This window comes from Mesoplodon bidens (assembly GCF_964165515.1).
Source record: "Mesoplodon bidens genome assembly, chromosome: 1".
In the NCBI taxonomy this organism is placed as follows: Eukaryota; Metazoa; Chordata; class Mammalia; order Artiodactyla; family Ziphiidae; genus Mesoplodon; species Mesoplodon bidens.
This window is the reverse complement of record NC_138176.1, coordinates 133798521-133816523: the sequence shown is the minus strand read 5'-3', so window position 1 is coordinate 133816523 and position 18003 is coordinate 133798521.

Genomic DNA, 18003 nt, shown 5'->3' with positions numbered 1-18003 from the left:
TTCCTTAAAAAACTAAAAATAGAATTACCCTATGACCCAGCAATCCCACTACTGGCACATACCCAGAGAAAAGCATAATTCAAAAAGCTACATGCACCGCAAAGTTCACTGCAGCACTATTTACAATAGCCAGGTCATGGAAGCAACCTAAATGTCCATTGACAGACAAATGGATAAAGAAGATGTGGTGCATATATGCAATGCAATATTACTCAGCCATAAAAAGGTATGAAATTGGGTCATTTGTAGAGACGTGGATGGACCTAGGGACTGTCATACAGAGTGAAGTAAGTCAGAAAAGGGAAAACAAATATCGCATATTAACGCATATATGTGGAATCTAGAAAAATGGTACAGATGAACCAGTTTGCAAGGCAGAAATAGAGACCAAGATGAAGAGAACAAATGTATGGACACAAAGGAGGGAAAGCAGGGTGGTGTGGTGGTGGTGGGATGAATTGGGAGATGGGATTGACATATATACACTAATATGTATAAAATAGATTACTAATAAGAACATGCTGTATAAAAAATATAAAATAAAATTCAAAAAATAAAGTTGTAGAACGAATGAACTACTTGCTCAGAAAGATAATTCTTAATGTTATTAAAAAGTAAATATAGGGCTTCCCTGGTGGCGCAGTGGTTGAGAGTCTGCCTGCCGATGCAGGGGACACGGGTTCGTGCCCCGGTCTGGGAAGATCCCACATGCCGTGGAGCGGCTGGGTCTGTGAGCCATGGCTGCTGAGCCTGCGCGTCCGGAGCCTGTACTCTGCAACGGGAGAGGCCACAACAGTGAGAGGCCCCCCCAAAAAAGTAAATATAGTCTAAGTCAGGGATCATGATTCCAGATCTATTCTTTCTCAAGATTGTTTTGGCTATTCAGGGTCTTTGTGTTTCCATACAAATTTTAAGATTATTTGTCTTAGTTCTGTGAAAAATGTCTTTGGTATTTTGATAGGGATTGTATTGAATTTTTAGCTTGCCTTGGGTAGTATGACCATTTTAACAATATTAATCCTCTGAATCTAAGAACATGATATATCTTTCCATCTGCTTGTGTCATCTTCAGTTTCTTTCATCAGTGTCTTATAGCTTTCAGAGTACAGGTCTTTTTTCTTCTTAGGTAGGTTTATTCCTAGGTATCTTATTCTTTTTGATGTGATGGTAAATGGGATTATTTCCTTAATTTCTCTTTCTGATACTTCATTGCTAGTGTATAGAAATGCAACAGATTTATGTGTATTAATTTTGTATCCTGCAACTTTACTGAATTCATTGATGAGCTCTAATAGCTTTCTGGTGGCATCTTTGAGATTTTCTATATATAGTATCATGTAATCTGCAAACAATGGCAGCTTTACTTTTTCCTTTCCAATTTGGATTCCTTTTATTTCCTTTTCTTGTTTGATTGCTGTGGCTAGGACTTCCAATACTATGTAGAATAAAAGTGACGAGGGCTTCCCAGGTGGCGCAGTGGTTGAGAGTCCGCCTGCCGATGCAGGGGACGCGGGTTCGTGCCCCGGCCCAGGAGGATCCCACGTGCCATGGAGCGGCTGGGCCCGTGGGCCATGGCCGCTGGGCCTGCGCATCCAGAGCCTGTGCTCCGCAACGGGAGGGGCCACAACAGTGAGAGGCCCGCGTACCGCAAAAAAAAAAAAAAAAAAAAAAAAAAGTGACGATAGTGGGCATCCTTGATTTAGATTCCTGATCTTAGAGAAAAAAACACTAATTTGAAAATATACATGCATCCCAATATTCATAGCAGCATTATTTAATATTGTCAAGATATGGAAGCAACCTAAGTGTCCATCAACAGAAGAATGGATGAAGACGATGTGGTGTATATATATATATATATATATATATATATATATATATATAATTGAATACTACTCAGCCATAAAAAAGAATGAAAGTTTGCCATTTGTAACAACATGGATGGACATGGAATGTATTATGCTAAGTGAAATAAGTCAGGCAGAGAAGGACAAATACTGTATGATATCACTTATATGTGGAATCTAAAAAATACAACAAACTAGTTAATATAACAAAAACTAAACAGACTCACAGATATAGAGAACAAACTAGGAGTTATCAGTGGGGAAAGGGAAGGGTGAGGAGGCAATATAAGGGTAGGGGATTATAGGGGTAGGGGATTAAAAGGCACAAACTATTAGGTATAAAATAAGCTACAAGAATATATTGTACAACACAGGGAATATAGCCAATATTTGATAATTAACTATAAATGGAGCATAACCTTTACATATTGTGAATCACTATATTGTACTCCTGTAATGTATATAATATTGTACATCAACTATACTTCAATTTAAAAAAAAGTAAATAATGGTGGAATACAAAGCAATTGTATACTGCCTATGAGTCTGTATGCACTGAAGAGCTGAAGGTGTTTTGAGATTGTGTAGAGAGGAATTAGTGCAAACTTCTATTTCATCATAGCATCTAATATTTGTAAAATGTAACTTCTGGAAACATTATATATTTATTGACTTATAAATATATTGACATTATATGTTTACTGACTTATAAGGATTTTTATCTCATGATTTAAAATATGCCAACAAATATTTATTCTTGAAGCCCCTTTTTATCATGAAACTTAAGGAATTTCGTTTGGATTAATTTTTAATGCCAAAGCTACTATGATCTTAAAAGGGCAAATTCTAATTTCTAATTCCACATGCAATCTAAGACTGAATATCAGCACACTGGAAACTAGTCCTAGAGAAATATTAAATACCATAAGCCAGTAAATTCAGATTCTATAACATACCTATCCATTTAAACATTTAAAATATATTAGTCCATATTTAATAAATTATTAAAACATATGCTAGAATGCCAGACAGGCACCTCTTAGTTTGTTTTTAAGATAACAGATCACTTAGGCAGAGAAGTAAAAATTCCAAATCGTGCAATACTCTTCTGAGATAAAAAAGTAGAAGAGGTGTAAGTTAAAGTGAAAGAAGTATGTTCTCACTACCTCTAATAGAACATAAAGATTAGTATAAGCAGAGGCAAAGTCTGGGATTCAGCTAGCAGTTTTAATCCCCATTATTATTGAGTAGAGATGAAAAAATAATATATAGATTTTTGACTTTCAGATTCTATTTAGTTATCAAACCTCTTACTGCAACAGGAATTATTGCATTATTTTTACTAATGATTTTATATATTCCAGCAGGTATTTTGATGCTTCCATTTGCCATTGATTCCAATTTTTTTATTCCTATCCAAAATAAATAAATAAACGAAATACTATTCAAGTGTTTGTGAATAATCCCTTTTCAGGTTACACATTTTGTTTCTCTTTCCATCTTCCTTTATTATATATCTGATTCTTCTTGAAGGATTCTTTTCTTCCAATTCTCATGTTTTCTTCCATGATTAGGAATCCTGGTTACTATTATACTTCTGTTTTCTCTTTCTTTTATTTATTTTGTCCCAGAGGATGTAGAATAATTTATATGGTTGGTAAATTGGAAAAGAAACGTCAAGGCAGGCACAGTTCAGTCTTTTCCTTCTTTTTCTCGGGGAGCAAGAGTTTCCTTCTACTCCACCTCTGGTGGCTTTCTGCCCTCATCCATAGTTACCTTTGACTAAGTCAGTACGTTTGCCTATTAGAGAAGCTATACCAAGGTGGAGGGAGGTTTAGGGTGTTTCACTGGGTAAGAAAGGAATTCTATATTACTAATATTGTTTTTTATTAAGATTTTTTTAATGTGGACATTTTTTATAGTCTTTATTGAATTTGTTACAATATTGGTTTTTTTTTATTTTTTTTAATAACAAATTTAATCAGTTATACATATACATATGTTTCCATATCCCCTCCCTTTTGCATCTCCCTCCCACCCTCCCTATCCCACCCCTCCAGGCGGTCACAAAGCACCGAGCTGATCTCCCTGTGCTATGCGGCTGCTTCCCACTAGCTATCTACCTTACATTTGGTAGTGTATATATGTCCATGCCGCTCTTTCACTTTGTCACAGCTTACCCTTCCCCCTCCCCATATCCTCAAGTCCATTCTCTAGTAGGTCTGTGTCTTTATTCCTGTCTTACCCCTATGTTCTTCATGACATTTTTTTTTCTTAAATTCCATATATATGTGTCAGCATACAGTATTTGTCTTTCTCTTTCTGACTTACTTCACTCTGTATGACAGACTCTAGGTCTATCCACCTCATTACAAATAGCTCAATTTCATTTCTTTTTATGGCTGAGTAATATTCCATTGTATATATGTGCCACATCTTCTTTATCCATTCATCCGATGATGGACACTTAGGTTGTTTCCATCTCTGGGCTATCGTAAATAGGGCTGCTATGAACATTTTGGTACATGTCTCTTTTTGAATTATGGTTTTCTCAGGGTATATGCCCAGTAGTGGGATTGCTGGGTCATATGGTAGTTCTATTTGTAGTTTTTTAAGGAAGCTCCATACCGTTCTCCATAGCGGCTGTACCAATTCACATTCCCACCAGCAGTGCAAGAGTGTTCCCTTTTTTCCACACCCTCTCCAGCATTTATTGTTTCTAGATTTTTTGATGATGGCCATTCTGACTGGTGTGAGATGATATCTCATTGTAGTTTTGATTTGCATTTCTCTAATGAGTAAAGATGTTGAGCATCCTTTCATGTGTTTGTTGGCAGTCTGTATATCTTCTGTGGAGAAATGTCTATTTAGGTCGTCTGCCCATTTTTGGATTGGGTTGTTTGTTTTTTTGCTATTGAGCTGCATGAGCTGCTTATAAATTTTGGAGATTAATCCTCTGTCAGTTGCTTCATTTGCAAATATTTTCTCCCATTCTGAGGGTTGTCTTTTGGTCTTGTTTATGGTTTCCTTTGCTGTGCAAAACCTTTGAAGTTTCATTAGGTCCCATGTGTTTATTTTTGTCTTTATTTCCATTTCTCTAGGAGGTGGGTCAAAAAGGATCTTGCTGTGATTTATGTCATAGAGTGTTCTGCCTATGTTTTCCTCTAAGAGTTTGATAGTGTCTGGCCTTACATTTAGGTCTTTAATCCATTTTGAGCTTATTTTTGTGTATGGTGTTAGGGAGTGATCTAATCTCATACTTTTACATGTCCCTATCCAGTTTTCCCAGCACCACTTATTGAAGAGACTGTCCTTTCTCCACTGTACATTCCTGCCTCCTTTATCAAAGATAACGTGGCCATATGTCCGTGCGTTTAACTCTGGGCTTTCTATCCTGTTCCATTGATCTATCTTTCTGTTTTTGTGCCAGTACCACACTGTCTTGATTACTGTAGCTTTGTAGTATAGTCTGAAGTCAGGGAGCCTGATTCCTCCAGCTCCATTTTCGTTCTCAAGATTGCTTTGGCTATTCGGGGTCTTTTGTGTTTCCATACAAATTGTGAAATTTTTTGTTCTAGTTCTGTGAAAAATGCCAGTGGTAGTTTGATAGGGATTGCATTGAATCTGTAGATTGCTTTGGGTAGTAGAGTCATTTGCACAATGTTGATTCTTCCAATCCAAGAACATGGTACATCTCTCCATCTATTTGTATCATCTTTAATTTCTTTCATCAGAGTCTTATAATTTTCTGCATAGAGGTCTTTTGTCTCCTTAGGTAGGCTTCTTCCTAGTTTTTTATTCTTTTTGTTGCAATGGTAAATGCGAGTGTTTCCTTGATTTCACTTTCAGATTTTTCATCATTAGTATATAGGAATGCCAGAGATTTCTGTGCATTAATTTTGTATCCTGCAACTTCACCAAATTCATTGATTAACTCTAGTAGTTTTCTGGTAGCATCTTTAGGATTCTCTATGTATAGTATCATGTCATCTGCAAACAGTGACAGCTTTACTTCTTCTTTTCCAATTTGGATTCCTTTTATTTCCTTTTCTTCTCTGATTGCTGTGGCTAAAACTTCCAAAACTAGGTTGAATAAGAGTGGTGAGAGTGGGCAACCTTGTCTTGTTCCTGATCTTAGTGGAAATGTTTTCAGTTTTTCACCATTGAGGACGATGCTGGCTGTGGGTTTGTCATATATGGCCTTTATTATGTTGAGGAAAGTTCCCTCTATGCCTACTTTCTGCAGGGTTTTTATCATAAATGGGTGTTGAATTTTGTCGAAAGCTTTCTCTGCATCTATTGAGATGATCATATGGTTTTTCTCCTTCAATTTGTTAATATGGTGTATCACGTTGATTGATTTGCGTATATTGAAGAATCCTTGCATTCCTGGAATAAACCCCACTTGATCATGGTGTATGATCCTTTTAATGTGCTGTTAGATTCTGTTTGCTAGTATTTTGTTGAGGATTTTTGCATCTATGTTCATCAGTGATATTGGCCTGTAGTTTTCTTTCTTTGTGACATCCTTGTCTGGTTTTGGTATCAAGGTGATGGTGGCCTCGTAGAATGAGTTTGGGAGTGTTCCTCCCTCTGCTATATTTTGGAAGAGTTTCAGAAGGATAGGTGTTAGCCCTTCTCTAAATGCTTGATAGAATTCGCCTGTAAAGCCATCTGGTCCTGGGCTTTTGTTTGTTGGAAGATTTTAAATCACAGTTTCAATTTCAGCGCTTGTGATTGGTCTGTGCATACTTTCTCTTTCTTCCTGGTTCTGTCTCGGAAGGTTGTGCATTTCTAAGAATTTGTCCATTTCTTCCAGGTTGTCCATTTTATTGGCATAGTGTTGCTTATAGTAATCTCTCATGATCTTTTGTATTTCTGCAGTGTCAGTTGTTAATTCTCCTTTTTCATTTCTAATTCTATTGATTTGAGTCTTCTCCCTTTTTTTCTTGATGAGTCTGGCTAATGGTTTATCGATTTTTTTTATCTTCTCAAAGAACCAGCTTTTAGTTTTATTGATCTTTGCTATCGTTTCCTTCATTTCTTTTTCATTTATTTCTGATCTGATTTTTATGATTTCTTTCCTTCTGCTAACTTTGGGATGTTTTTGTTCCTCTTTCTCTAATTGCTTTAGGTGCAAGGTTAGGTTGTTTATTCGTGATGTTTCCTGTTTCTTAAGGTGGGATTGTATTGCTATAAACTTCCCTCTTAGAACTGCTTTTGCTGCATCCCATAGGTTTTGGGCCGTCGTGTCTCCATTGTCATTTGTTTCTAGGTATTTTTTAATTTCCTCTTTGATTTCTTCAGTGATCACTTCGTTATTAAGTAGTGTATTGTTTAGCCTCCATGTGTTTGTATTTTTTACAGCTCTTTTCCTGTAATTGATATCTAGTCTCATAGCATTGTGGTCGGAAAAGATACTTGATACAATTTCAATTTTCTTAAATTTACCAAGGCTTGATTTGTGACCCAAGATATGATCTATCCTGGAGAATGTTCCATGAGCACTTGAGAAAAATGTGTATTCTGTTGTTTTTGGATGGAATGTCCTATAAATAACAATTAAGTCCATCTTGTTTAATGTATCATTTAAAGCTTGTGTTTCCTTATTTATTTTCATTGTGGATGATCTGTCCATTGGTGAAAGTGGGGTGTTAAAGTCCCCTACTATGAGTGTGTTATTGTCGATTTCCCCTTTTATGGCTGTTAGTATTTGCCTTATGTATTGAGGTGCTCCTATGTTTGGTGCATAAATATTTACAATTGTTATATCTTCTTCTTGGATGGATCCCTTGATCATTATGTAGTGTCCTTCTTTGTCTCTTCTAGTAGTCTTTATTTTAAAGTCTATTTTGTCTGATATGAGAATTGCTACTCCAGCTTTCTTTTGGTTTCCATTTGCATGGAATATCTTTTTCCATCCCCTTACTTTCAGTCTGTATGTGTCTCTAGGTCTGAAGTGGGTCTCTTGTAGACAGCATATATATGGGTCTTGTTTTTGTATCCATTCAGCCAATCTGTATCTTTTGGTGGGAGCATTTAGTCCATTTACATTTAAGGTAATTATCGATATGTATGTTCATGTTCCCATTTTCTTAATTGTTTTGGGTTCGTTATTGTAGGTCTTTTACTTCTGTTGTGTTTCTTGCCTAGAGAAGTTCCTTTAGCATTTGTTGTAAAGCTGGTTTGGTGGTGCTGAACTCTCTCAGATTTTGCTTGTCTGTAAACGTTTTAATTTCTCCATCAAATCTGAATGAGATCCTTGCTGGGTAGAGTAATCTTGGTTGCAGGTTTTTCTCCTTCATCACTTTAATTATGTCCTGCCACTCCCTTCTGGCTTGTAGAGTTTCTGCTGAGAGATCAGCTGTTATCCTGATGGGGATTCCCTTGTGTGTTACTTGTTGTTTTTGCCTTGCTGCTTTTAATATGATTTCTTTGTGTTTAATTTTTGACAGTTTGATTAATATGTGTCTTGGCGTATTTCTCCTTGGATTTATTCTGTATGGGACTCTCTGTGCCTCCTGGACTTGATTAACTATTTCCTTTCCCATATTAGGGAAGTTTTCAACTATAATCTCTTCAAATATTTTCTCAGTCCCTTTCTTTTTCTCTTCTTCTTCTGGAACCCCTATAATTCGAATGTTGGTGCGTTTAATGTTGTCCCAGAGGTCTCTGAGACTCTCCTCTGTTCTTTTCAGTCTTTTTTCTTTATTTTGCTCTGCAGCAGTTATTTCCACTATTTTATCTTCCACCTCACTTATCCGTTCTTCTGCCTCAGTTATTCTGCTATTGCTCCCATCTAGAGTATTTTTTATTTCATGTATTGTGTTTTTAATCGATGCTTGATTCATCTTTAGTTCTTCTAGGTCCTTGTTAACTGTTTCTTGCATTTTGTCTATTCTATTTCCAAGATTTTGGATCTTCGAAATAGAATCTTGGATCATCTTTACCATCATTATTCTGAATTCTTTTTCAGGTAGACTGCCTATTACCTCTTCATTTGTTAGATCTGGTGGGTTTTTATCTTGCTCCTTCTCCTGCTGTGTGTTTTTCTGTCTTCTCATTTTGCTTATGTTACTGTGTTTGGGGTCTCCTTTTTGCAGGCTGCAGGTTCGTAGTTCCCGTTGTTTTTGGTGTCTGTCCCCAGTGGCTAAGGTTGGTTTAGTGGGTTGTGTAGGCTTCCTGGTGGAGGGGACTAGTGCCTGTGTTCTGGTGGATGAGGCTGGATCTTGTCTTTCTGGTGGGCAGGTCCACGTCTGGTGGTGTGTTTTGGGGTGTCTGCGGACTTTTTATGATTTTAGGCCACCTCTCTGCTAATGGGTGGCGTTGTGTTCCTGTCTTGCTAGTTGTTTGGCTTAGGGTGCCCAGCACTGTAGTTTGCTGGTCGTTGAGTGAAGCTGGGTGTTGGTGTTGAGATGGAGATCTCTGGAAGATTTTTGCCGTTTGATATTATGTGGAGCTGGGAGGTCTCTTGTGGACCAGTGTCCTGAAGTTGGCTCTCCCACCTCAGAGGCACAGCACTGACTCCGGGATCCTCAATTTGGGATGATGTGTTGTCTATTCATGTATTCCACAGATGCAGGGTACATCAAGTTGATTGTGGAGCTTTAATCCGCTGCTTCTGAGGCTGCTGGGAGAGGTTTCCCTTTCTCTTCTTTGTTCTCACAGCTCCTGGGTCTCAGCTTTGCATTTGGCCCCGCCTCTGCGTGTAGGTCGCCGGAGGGCGTCTGTTCTTCGCTCAGACAGGACAGGTTAAAGGAGCAGCCTCTTCGGGGACTCTGGCTCACTCAGGCCGGGCGTGAGGGAGGGGAACGGAGTGCGGGGCGAGCCTGCAGCGGCAGAAGTCGGCGTGACGTTGCACCAGCCCGAGGCGCGCCGTGCGTTCTCCCAGGGAAGCCGCCCCTGGATCCCGGGACCCCGGCAGTGGCGGGCTGCACAGGCTCCCGGAAGGGCGGTGTGGGCAGTGACCTGCGCTCGCACACAGGCTTCTTGGCGGCGGCAGCAGCAGCCCCAGCGTCCCACGCCCGTCTCTGGGGTCCGCGCTTTTAGCCCGGCTCGTGCCCGTCTCTGGAGCTCCTTTAAGCAGTGCTCTTAATCCCCTCTCCTCGCGCACCAGGAAACCAAGAGGGAAGAAAAAGTCTCTTGCCTCTTCGGCAGCTCCAGAGTTTTCCCGGACTCCCTCCCGGCTTGCTATGGCGCATTAGCCCTCTTCAGGCTGAGTTCTCGCCGCCAGCCCCAGTCCTCTCCCCGCGCTCTGACCGAAGCCCGAGCCTCAGCTTCCAGCGCTGCGCGCCCCGGCGGGCGAGCAGACAAGCCTCTCGGGCCGGCGAGTGCCGCTCGGCACTGATCCTCTGTGTGGGGATCTCTCCACTTTGCCCTACCCAGGTATGTGGGGAGTTTCTTGCCTTTTGGGAGGTCTGGGGTCTTCTGCCAGCGTTCAGTAGGTGTTCTGTAGGAGTTGTTCCACGTGTAGCTGTATTTCTGGTGTATCCGTGGGGAGGAAGGTGATCTCCGCGTCTTACTCTTCCGCCATCTTACCCGGAAGTCACAATATTGTTTTTTTTTTTTTTTTTTTTTAATGTTTTGGTGGGTTTTTCTTTTGGCCATGAGGCATGTAGGATCTTAGCTCCCTGACCAGGGATCGAACTCACACCCCCCTGCATTGGAATGCGAAGTCTTAACCACTGGACCTCCAGGGAAGCCCCACTAATATTGTTTTGGATTGCTGATGAATGGTTATGATAAAAATCAAACCAACGTTTAGTCAGTTGTATTTTTGTTTTTAAGATCTCTACAGACATTTCACCCCCTCATTTATTCCTCTTGAGTTGGGCCACTCCCTCTGCCTTCATGCACTTCAATTTGTAGTCCTATCTGCTGGCTACTGAACTGTATTCCTCAGCCAGCCTTTGTCAGTAATAGCAATTTAGCTTTCACCTTAAATGCCTTACTCCTATTTCTCATTTTGTTCAGAATCTAGCAAGACAAATGGATGCTGCTAATTAGGCTCCCTCAAAAACTAACCCTGCTCTCAACCCACAACTAGCTTTCCTTCAGATGTGTCATTCATATTTAGAAAAACCATTGCTCAAACATATACACTTCCTTTCTCCCCGAGGTGGTCGTCATTAAACATTGACTTAAGAAACAACACTGTGAGTGTGAAACTGAGTTTTCTTTGGAGAACATTAAGCATCTTATGTTGATATCATGTAACTAATAAAGTTATTATCCATAAACTGCATATAAAGGTTATAAGTCAAATGGCAAAAGGACTTTTCAATAAATAGCAAAAATTTTTAAATAAGAGTGTATCAGAATCATAATGCTTGAACCTATCAGAACAATGAGTTTTTTGCTGTATGAGAGAAATCTTGGCTAGAAATTTATAGGCTGCATATAGACTTCCATGAATTCATGGACGAAAAATTAATTTTCAGTGTTTTCTAAAATAGGAAGTCCTTTAAAGAATAAATGTTCCATCTGTTGTTTTGGCCCTTTTATATTTTTCAGGATAAACTAATAGAACCACTGGCATTGTAAAAAAAAGTACACAGTATATAGATTTACAAATTAGAATGATATAAGGATGAACATAAAGAGTGTTACCTTCTTAGTATAAACAACTCTATTTAGTATATATGACAGCCATGGGAGACTATTTTATGTAAGAAATTATTTCTAAAAATGTTAATAGATGGAAATGATGCTTTTTAATGGCAAGTGATTGATCTCTGCTATCCAGGTATCATATAAATGTAAACTATTCAGGTAATGATATACTTAATAATAATATTTATTTGTAATGATATACTTAATATTATTATTATTTAACTTTTATTGAAACTATACTTCGTTTTAGACACTTTCTTAGGAGCTTATATTAAAGCTTTTCAAATTGAAAATTAATTTCTTTTCTCAGAACAATTTGTTCAGTACTCTCTTATTACATTTTTATGTCGCCTTATGTGTCTTTTTCTCATCATATTGTAACTTCCACCAGTACATGTATAATTTATAAATCACGGTTGTATCCATTGTAGCTTGACATAATAAACAATCAACTAGTATTTTTGCATTTTAACTAAGCTCTTGACTTCTAACACTCTTCATTGGAAATAAGGTCAGGAGGAAGTTGGATGATCTATTTCATTTTCTGAAAAGAAGATCTAGGAATTTACTTGGGGAAATGTCTAGGTATGAAACCAATATAGAAAGAGAGCTAGATATGAATTAATGGCCACATAATTATTGCAGTTGCCTCTTCTACCACATTTTTAGTCTCTCTCAAACCACAAAGCAGATTTATTATAAAATCTGGTTGTTTGGTAGCTACTGCAACTTGACAGCTAAATACATTATGTGGACCAGAGTATCACCTAATATAAGGTAAATCAATAAAGTTCAAATAAAGTCATTGACAATGCTGATCCATCTAACAATTATATGGCATTGCACTACACTTCCCTGACAGGTTTATGCTTTTAGATCCCATTAAAGCATGGGAAATAACTCTAAAAGTACTTCCAAATAAACTGCAAAATAGAGTATGCCAGATATATTGAGCACTATTTTTTTTTTTACAGAGCATCAGTTTAATAGTCCATTTTCCACTTTTGACTGTGAGAATATAACATTATATGGATGACCCCTCAAATATGTAAGAGTGTTGCAGGCTTTTGAATGTCATGTATTTCCAGTGGTATAACTCTTATCTTATTTTAGTACTTAATTTTCCTGCCTTAAAAATCTAGAAAAAAACCCCATTCACACTCTGTATACAGAAAGTGTTGAATAAAAATACACCTTCCTGGCATGAGCTCGGGTTTTCTTTAGAAACAAGAATGAGGAGATATCTTTACTTAGTTAATAGTATATACTGATGCATTCTGTAGAGGTGAAACTGAGTAAATAAAAATGAGTTTACAAGTATAAAAAAGGTACATTTAATATTCAAATATAATCTTTAGTTGGTTAATGTTCAGAGATTTTTTTCTTTTTGACGATTCTCATATTTTACAAATGTCTCTGAGTGGCACTAAAATAAAGAAGCCAAATATTTTGGTTGTATCTTGCCAACAGAGTACTTGGGGAAGCATCCAATCTTTCCTTCGAAGTCCTTAATCCAATCCCTGGTGGGTTGTCAGATGTCTCAAATCAATAGGTGGCATAACCTTGTAACTTGAATGTGTCATGACACCAAATCTGAAGCCTGTATAATTCTCTGTTGATTTTATTATTTTTAGATGCACCATGTATGTCTTCCAGTAACACAAATCATACTCCTTCAGGTGCCAGGTTTTGAGAATTTGCAACCTGAAGAACCTAGACCTGTCATAACAATTCCTTAAATAAAGAAGATACCTTACACTCCATTTCCCCAAATATGCCAGAATATCACAGGCTTAGGGTCACAGCTGGCTGCTGCTGCATATCTGACTTGGTTAGATTAGAGCTGGTGCTGCTGTGCTGCCTCACTCCAGGTGTGAAAAGAAAAACAAAATCACCTGGTTTCCATCAAAGCACCTTTGAATATTGTTCCTCCTGAGAAGGCTGCTAGCTACTGCCTTTCATGCTTACAATTTTTATACTAAACCATACTCAAAAGCCTTTAAAATTCATTGATGATCCAATGTGCTGCTCAGTCACAGTACTTTCTATAGCAGGCATCCCAGCTTGAGACTAAGTTATATTCACCCTAAGATTTATGTGAGGGAACAAGGTGGCTCATGAGAAAGAACTCACACTAAAGATATTATGATACAGAGTTTTGTTTCAAGGATGGTGAGTCAGGATCAGAGAAAAGGGGTCGTAGCTCTCTTTTAGTTAATCCCTCAACCCAGCTACCAAAGACATATACCTCAGACCTTAGGCAAGACCATGGGAAATGAAAGATGAGTTTCAAATAAAAAATTTCCTTTGTTCTCCAATATTATCTACTCAAGAAATTGAACACATACACTTCAGGTGTGTTTTTGCCAGCACCTTCTACAACATTGGGGAAAAACTCACTGATTTCAATAATAACACAAGACAAACATTAAAACCCTCAATACTGGGCATTGGCAGCTCCATTACAATAACTAGTGGAAACAACCCTTCAGCAGAAGCCTGGGATTGGAGCTTTGGCAACCATCACAGGCAGCAGGAAGGTCCCCTTTGATGGAGTCCAATAATAAAGCCCTGTCACCCTTGGTAGGCTCCATCAGATTAGTGACACCTTTGGCTCCTACTTTTGTCATTAAGAGTAACAAGCGACACCAGTATCACAGAGGCCTGGAGTTAGAGGGGTACAGTTTCAAAGAATTGGTTCATGAAACATATTTGCAACACACCCTGGGAGCTTTAGAAAATGACTGGCAGGAAGCTGAAGACATCTTATTTTTTGTAGTATGTAGAGAAGAAATATAATGTGTGGTTTTAATTACTGTGATGCTATTCTCTCTTCTGCCAGAAAGTCTGGGATATATGAACAATATTCACGTGGTTATTTAAAATAATTAAGGCAAAAGCTAAATTGGATTTAGAACTATTGACCCAGTAGGACTATGAATTGAGTTTAGAGTACAGGATTGGGACGTAGCCTTATATAGAAAAAATGGACACCCTCAGAGTTTTCCTCTATAAGCATTCCTTAGATAAGAGTAAATGTATTGAGTAGCTGTTTGGGGCCAAGCATGGGAACAAAAAGGAAAAAAGCAAAGCCCCTACTCTCAGGAAGTTTGTATTCTAATGGAAGAAAGATATCAAAGAGATAAACAACTTGATAAGTAAATTAAAAATCATATCCTGATAAATATTATGAAGAATAATAAGAGTGAGTTGCCAGAAAATGACATATAATGCTATTTTAGGTATGGGGGTAAGGGAAAGTCTCTCTGAGCAAGTGATCACAGTAGGTTCTTGTGTGATTTAATATTTCTTGCTCTTCAAAAAGACTATAATTTTCCTGTAATTATTTTATATGTCTCTTCCTAATTTCCAAGGCATATCATATTTTGAAAATTGAGTGCTGTTTCACAATGGAACACATGAAATTATTGATTCATTTTCCTCTTGAATGCATGTGGTTGTTCCTCTTAGGTCTTTAGATAGATGGGGTTTTATTCTACTTAGAAACACAGGTCTGCATTCTTCATAACTGTACTTATGTATTGTCTCCTGTCCTATTTTATAATTTTTTTCTTTATTTACAACTATCTATTCACATCTATATAGATATATATTGTTTTCTGTTGATACACTTATAATCTATATAAGTTGATATAGAAACAAAGATATACTGTTTTAGATACAGATAAAGAGATAGACACAAACATAGATAGAGATCAACTGCTATAATTTTCTATTAGGGTCTTTGGCCTCCAATGTGGTCTGACACCATGACAATATGTCTTATGCTTGGACAAGTCCCAAAATGTAGTTGAACAGACACTAACTCTTAGGAGGTGTGTGGATCATACTGTCATTTCAAAAAGTCCAGAGCAAATGCAGCTGGTGTTTATTCTGAAGCCAGGGCCAAAAAAGAGTGAGTATGCTTTACCAAGAGTAGTATTTCCTTTCTAATGGGTGTCTATAGACACAGATTTTGAAGTTTCTCTAAGACAGCATAATTCTTTATTTTAAAATTTGTCTTTACTACAATAGAATTGAATGTTATTTAGTTAATTTTCCATACTTTAAACAAAAATATTTTAAGTGGACAGGGCTCAGAGCTATTTGTGTACATGTTAAAGAAACAAAACAAATAGGGGACATTTCCCCAGTTCTCTGGAGGCTTAGTAGCCACTTGTGGATACAAGACATACAGCAAGGAAAATAAGGAAAATTGGAAGAAATAAATGGAAATCCAAGAGCCATGTTTACAACATAGAATGAGATTATGGAGCAAGTGTTAAGTGAGTGCTACTGGTATAGACTGTGCCTATGATGACCACAGGTGTAGTTAAGAAAACTTTTGTGAAGACATGAGAACTTGAGCTAAAATCTTAGGGGAGTTTATTTTGGGGGAAATGGAAAATCTTTGATGGGTGTTGATTGGTGGAAGTGGGACAATAGGAATGTTTTAGGAAGTAATATTATGTTATAGAATGGAGAATAGATTAGAAGAGGAAGAGACGATCAGATAAACATTATACTTAAACATTATATTGACATTGAAATTAGTTTGGCAAGAAGATATATATTTAGGCTTTACTAGGCAGAAATTGGTATTTATAATAATGCACTCATTTGCTAAGAACACCATGGTATTAGTGCAATACTTTTGGATTCTTAGTTGCATAAATTAAATGTATAAATTAATTTCTTTCAAAAATGAGAGTGCTTTGGAAATTAGATATATGGTACCAATGGGGAATAAAAACAAATGTACAGACAAGGGCCACAGGGAGGGAAAATAGTTAGATAATGGAGTGAGGACAAGGTTGGCAGTCTTAGCAAAAATGAAACAACAGATGGCGTATAATTTTTGTGAGTCCTCACACAGATGGTTCACCAGATGGATTCTGCCGGGTTCACACAGCTTATGTGTGTTTTTCAGCTGCTTATCATGATAGGCAAGGCCATTTCTGGGCAAGCAAAATCTCTGCTTGGTTCAGGTTATTGAAATATAACACTGAAATAAATTGGTAGTTGGTGGAATAATATAAAGTGTTTTTATTAACTGCCATTTCTAATTAGACAGAGACCTACAGATAATGTTATTTTAAAGTCACTGGAATTCAGAAAAAACTCATAGGTCATGGCTTACAAAATGTAATTCAGGGATTTTATGAAGGTTAGAAGATTTGCAGTCTTTGATTTGAATTTCAACTATTAATTGACTCTCATCTTTTGGAACTTTATTTTTAAAAATAACTTCCACTTAAATAACACAACAAAATTACGATTTAATAAGGTTATAACAGAAGAATGATTTAAAGAAATCAAGAAAATATCTCTATACAAATTAAACCCACTCTGTAATTGGCACCAATATAACATATCACATTTTGGTTGATATCTATACTAGTAAATATCTATTAAGTAAATATCTAGTGAGTATTATCTAGTAAATATTTGGTAAATATCTAGTAAGTATTTATCTTAGTAAATGGTGAAAGTCATTATCTTTAACAAACTGCTATCCTGTATGTGTGTGTGTGCATGTGTGTGTAATTTTGAAATGAAGATTCAAGAGCATTCAGAACCATTTTCTTTCTTAGAAGGAACATTCCTTAGATAAAATGGAGAATCAAATATAAAACATTCAAACATTACATTTTCAACTAACTGCCTTTCATTAAAATATAGTTATATAGATTTATGGCACAAACAAGGGCTCTATTTTATTTGGAGGCTGCCCTTTCCACTGTTATAAGATGAGATCTTAATTCATGTCATTTTAAATTCTAGCAGGAGGATTTTTTCTTATTGCAGCTATTGTTAGGCATCCATTTGTAACATAAAAGGAATCTGATCTGTCTGGAGACACCAAAAGCTCCAGTATGTTTCAGATATACATTCTTATGCTGTGAATGAGCAATCACTATTTATGTTTCTGAGAAACACCATATCGATCATCTTAACCAATATTTTCATTACTTTGATACAGCCTAAATCATAAATCCATCTGCCATTTCAACAAATTTTTGGTGGCTGAAGTTCCCATTTTCAAATAAATGTACAAATATTTTGTTAACTAAAAAAGTATCATTAAGGTCATTATTACAAGGTTTTCAACTTTATTTCTTGGAAATACTATGCCTTAGTGGAAAAATTGTATGTGTATTATATATATTATATATATATAATATATATATAATATTTATATTTATGTATTCTTTGTGAAATATTGGTTGTCTGGAAAATCTGCCAGTATTTACCATGATCTCTTGTGTTTACATATACAGTTCTCATTCTAGACTACAATCTCTTTCAAGAAAAAAAAAAAGCAGTGTCTATTTTGTTCTGCACTTCTCTATGACTTCTTACACAATCTTAATCTGTATACTGCTTGCTGCCAAAGAGATTTCTTATAAATATAATTCTTATTTTTTTGAACCTCATACTTGAAACTTCACTAGTATGTAAATAACTAAAGGATAACCCCCCTTAGTGTATCCTACAAGTTTCCCCATAATTTAGCTCCTGCCTGAGCTCTGGATTTATCTCT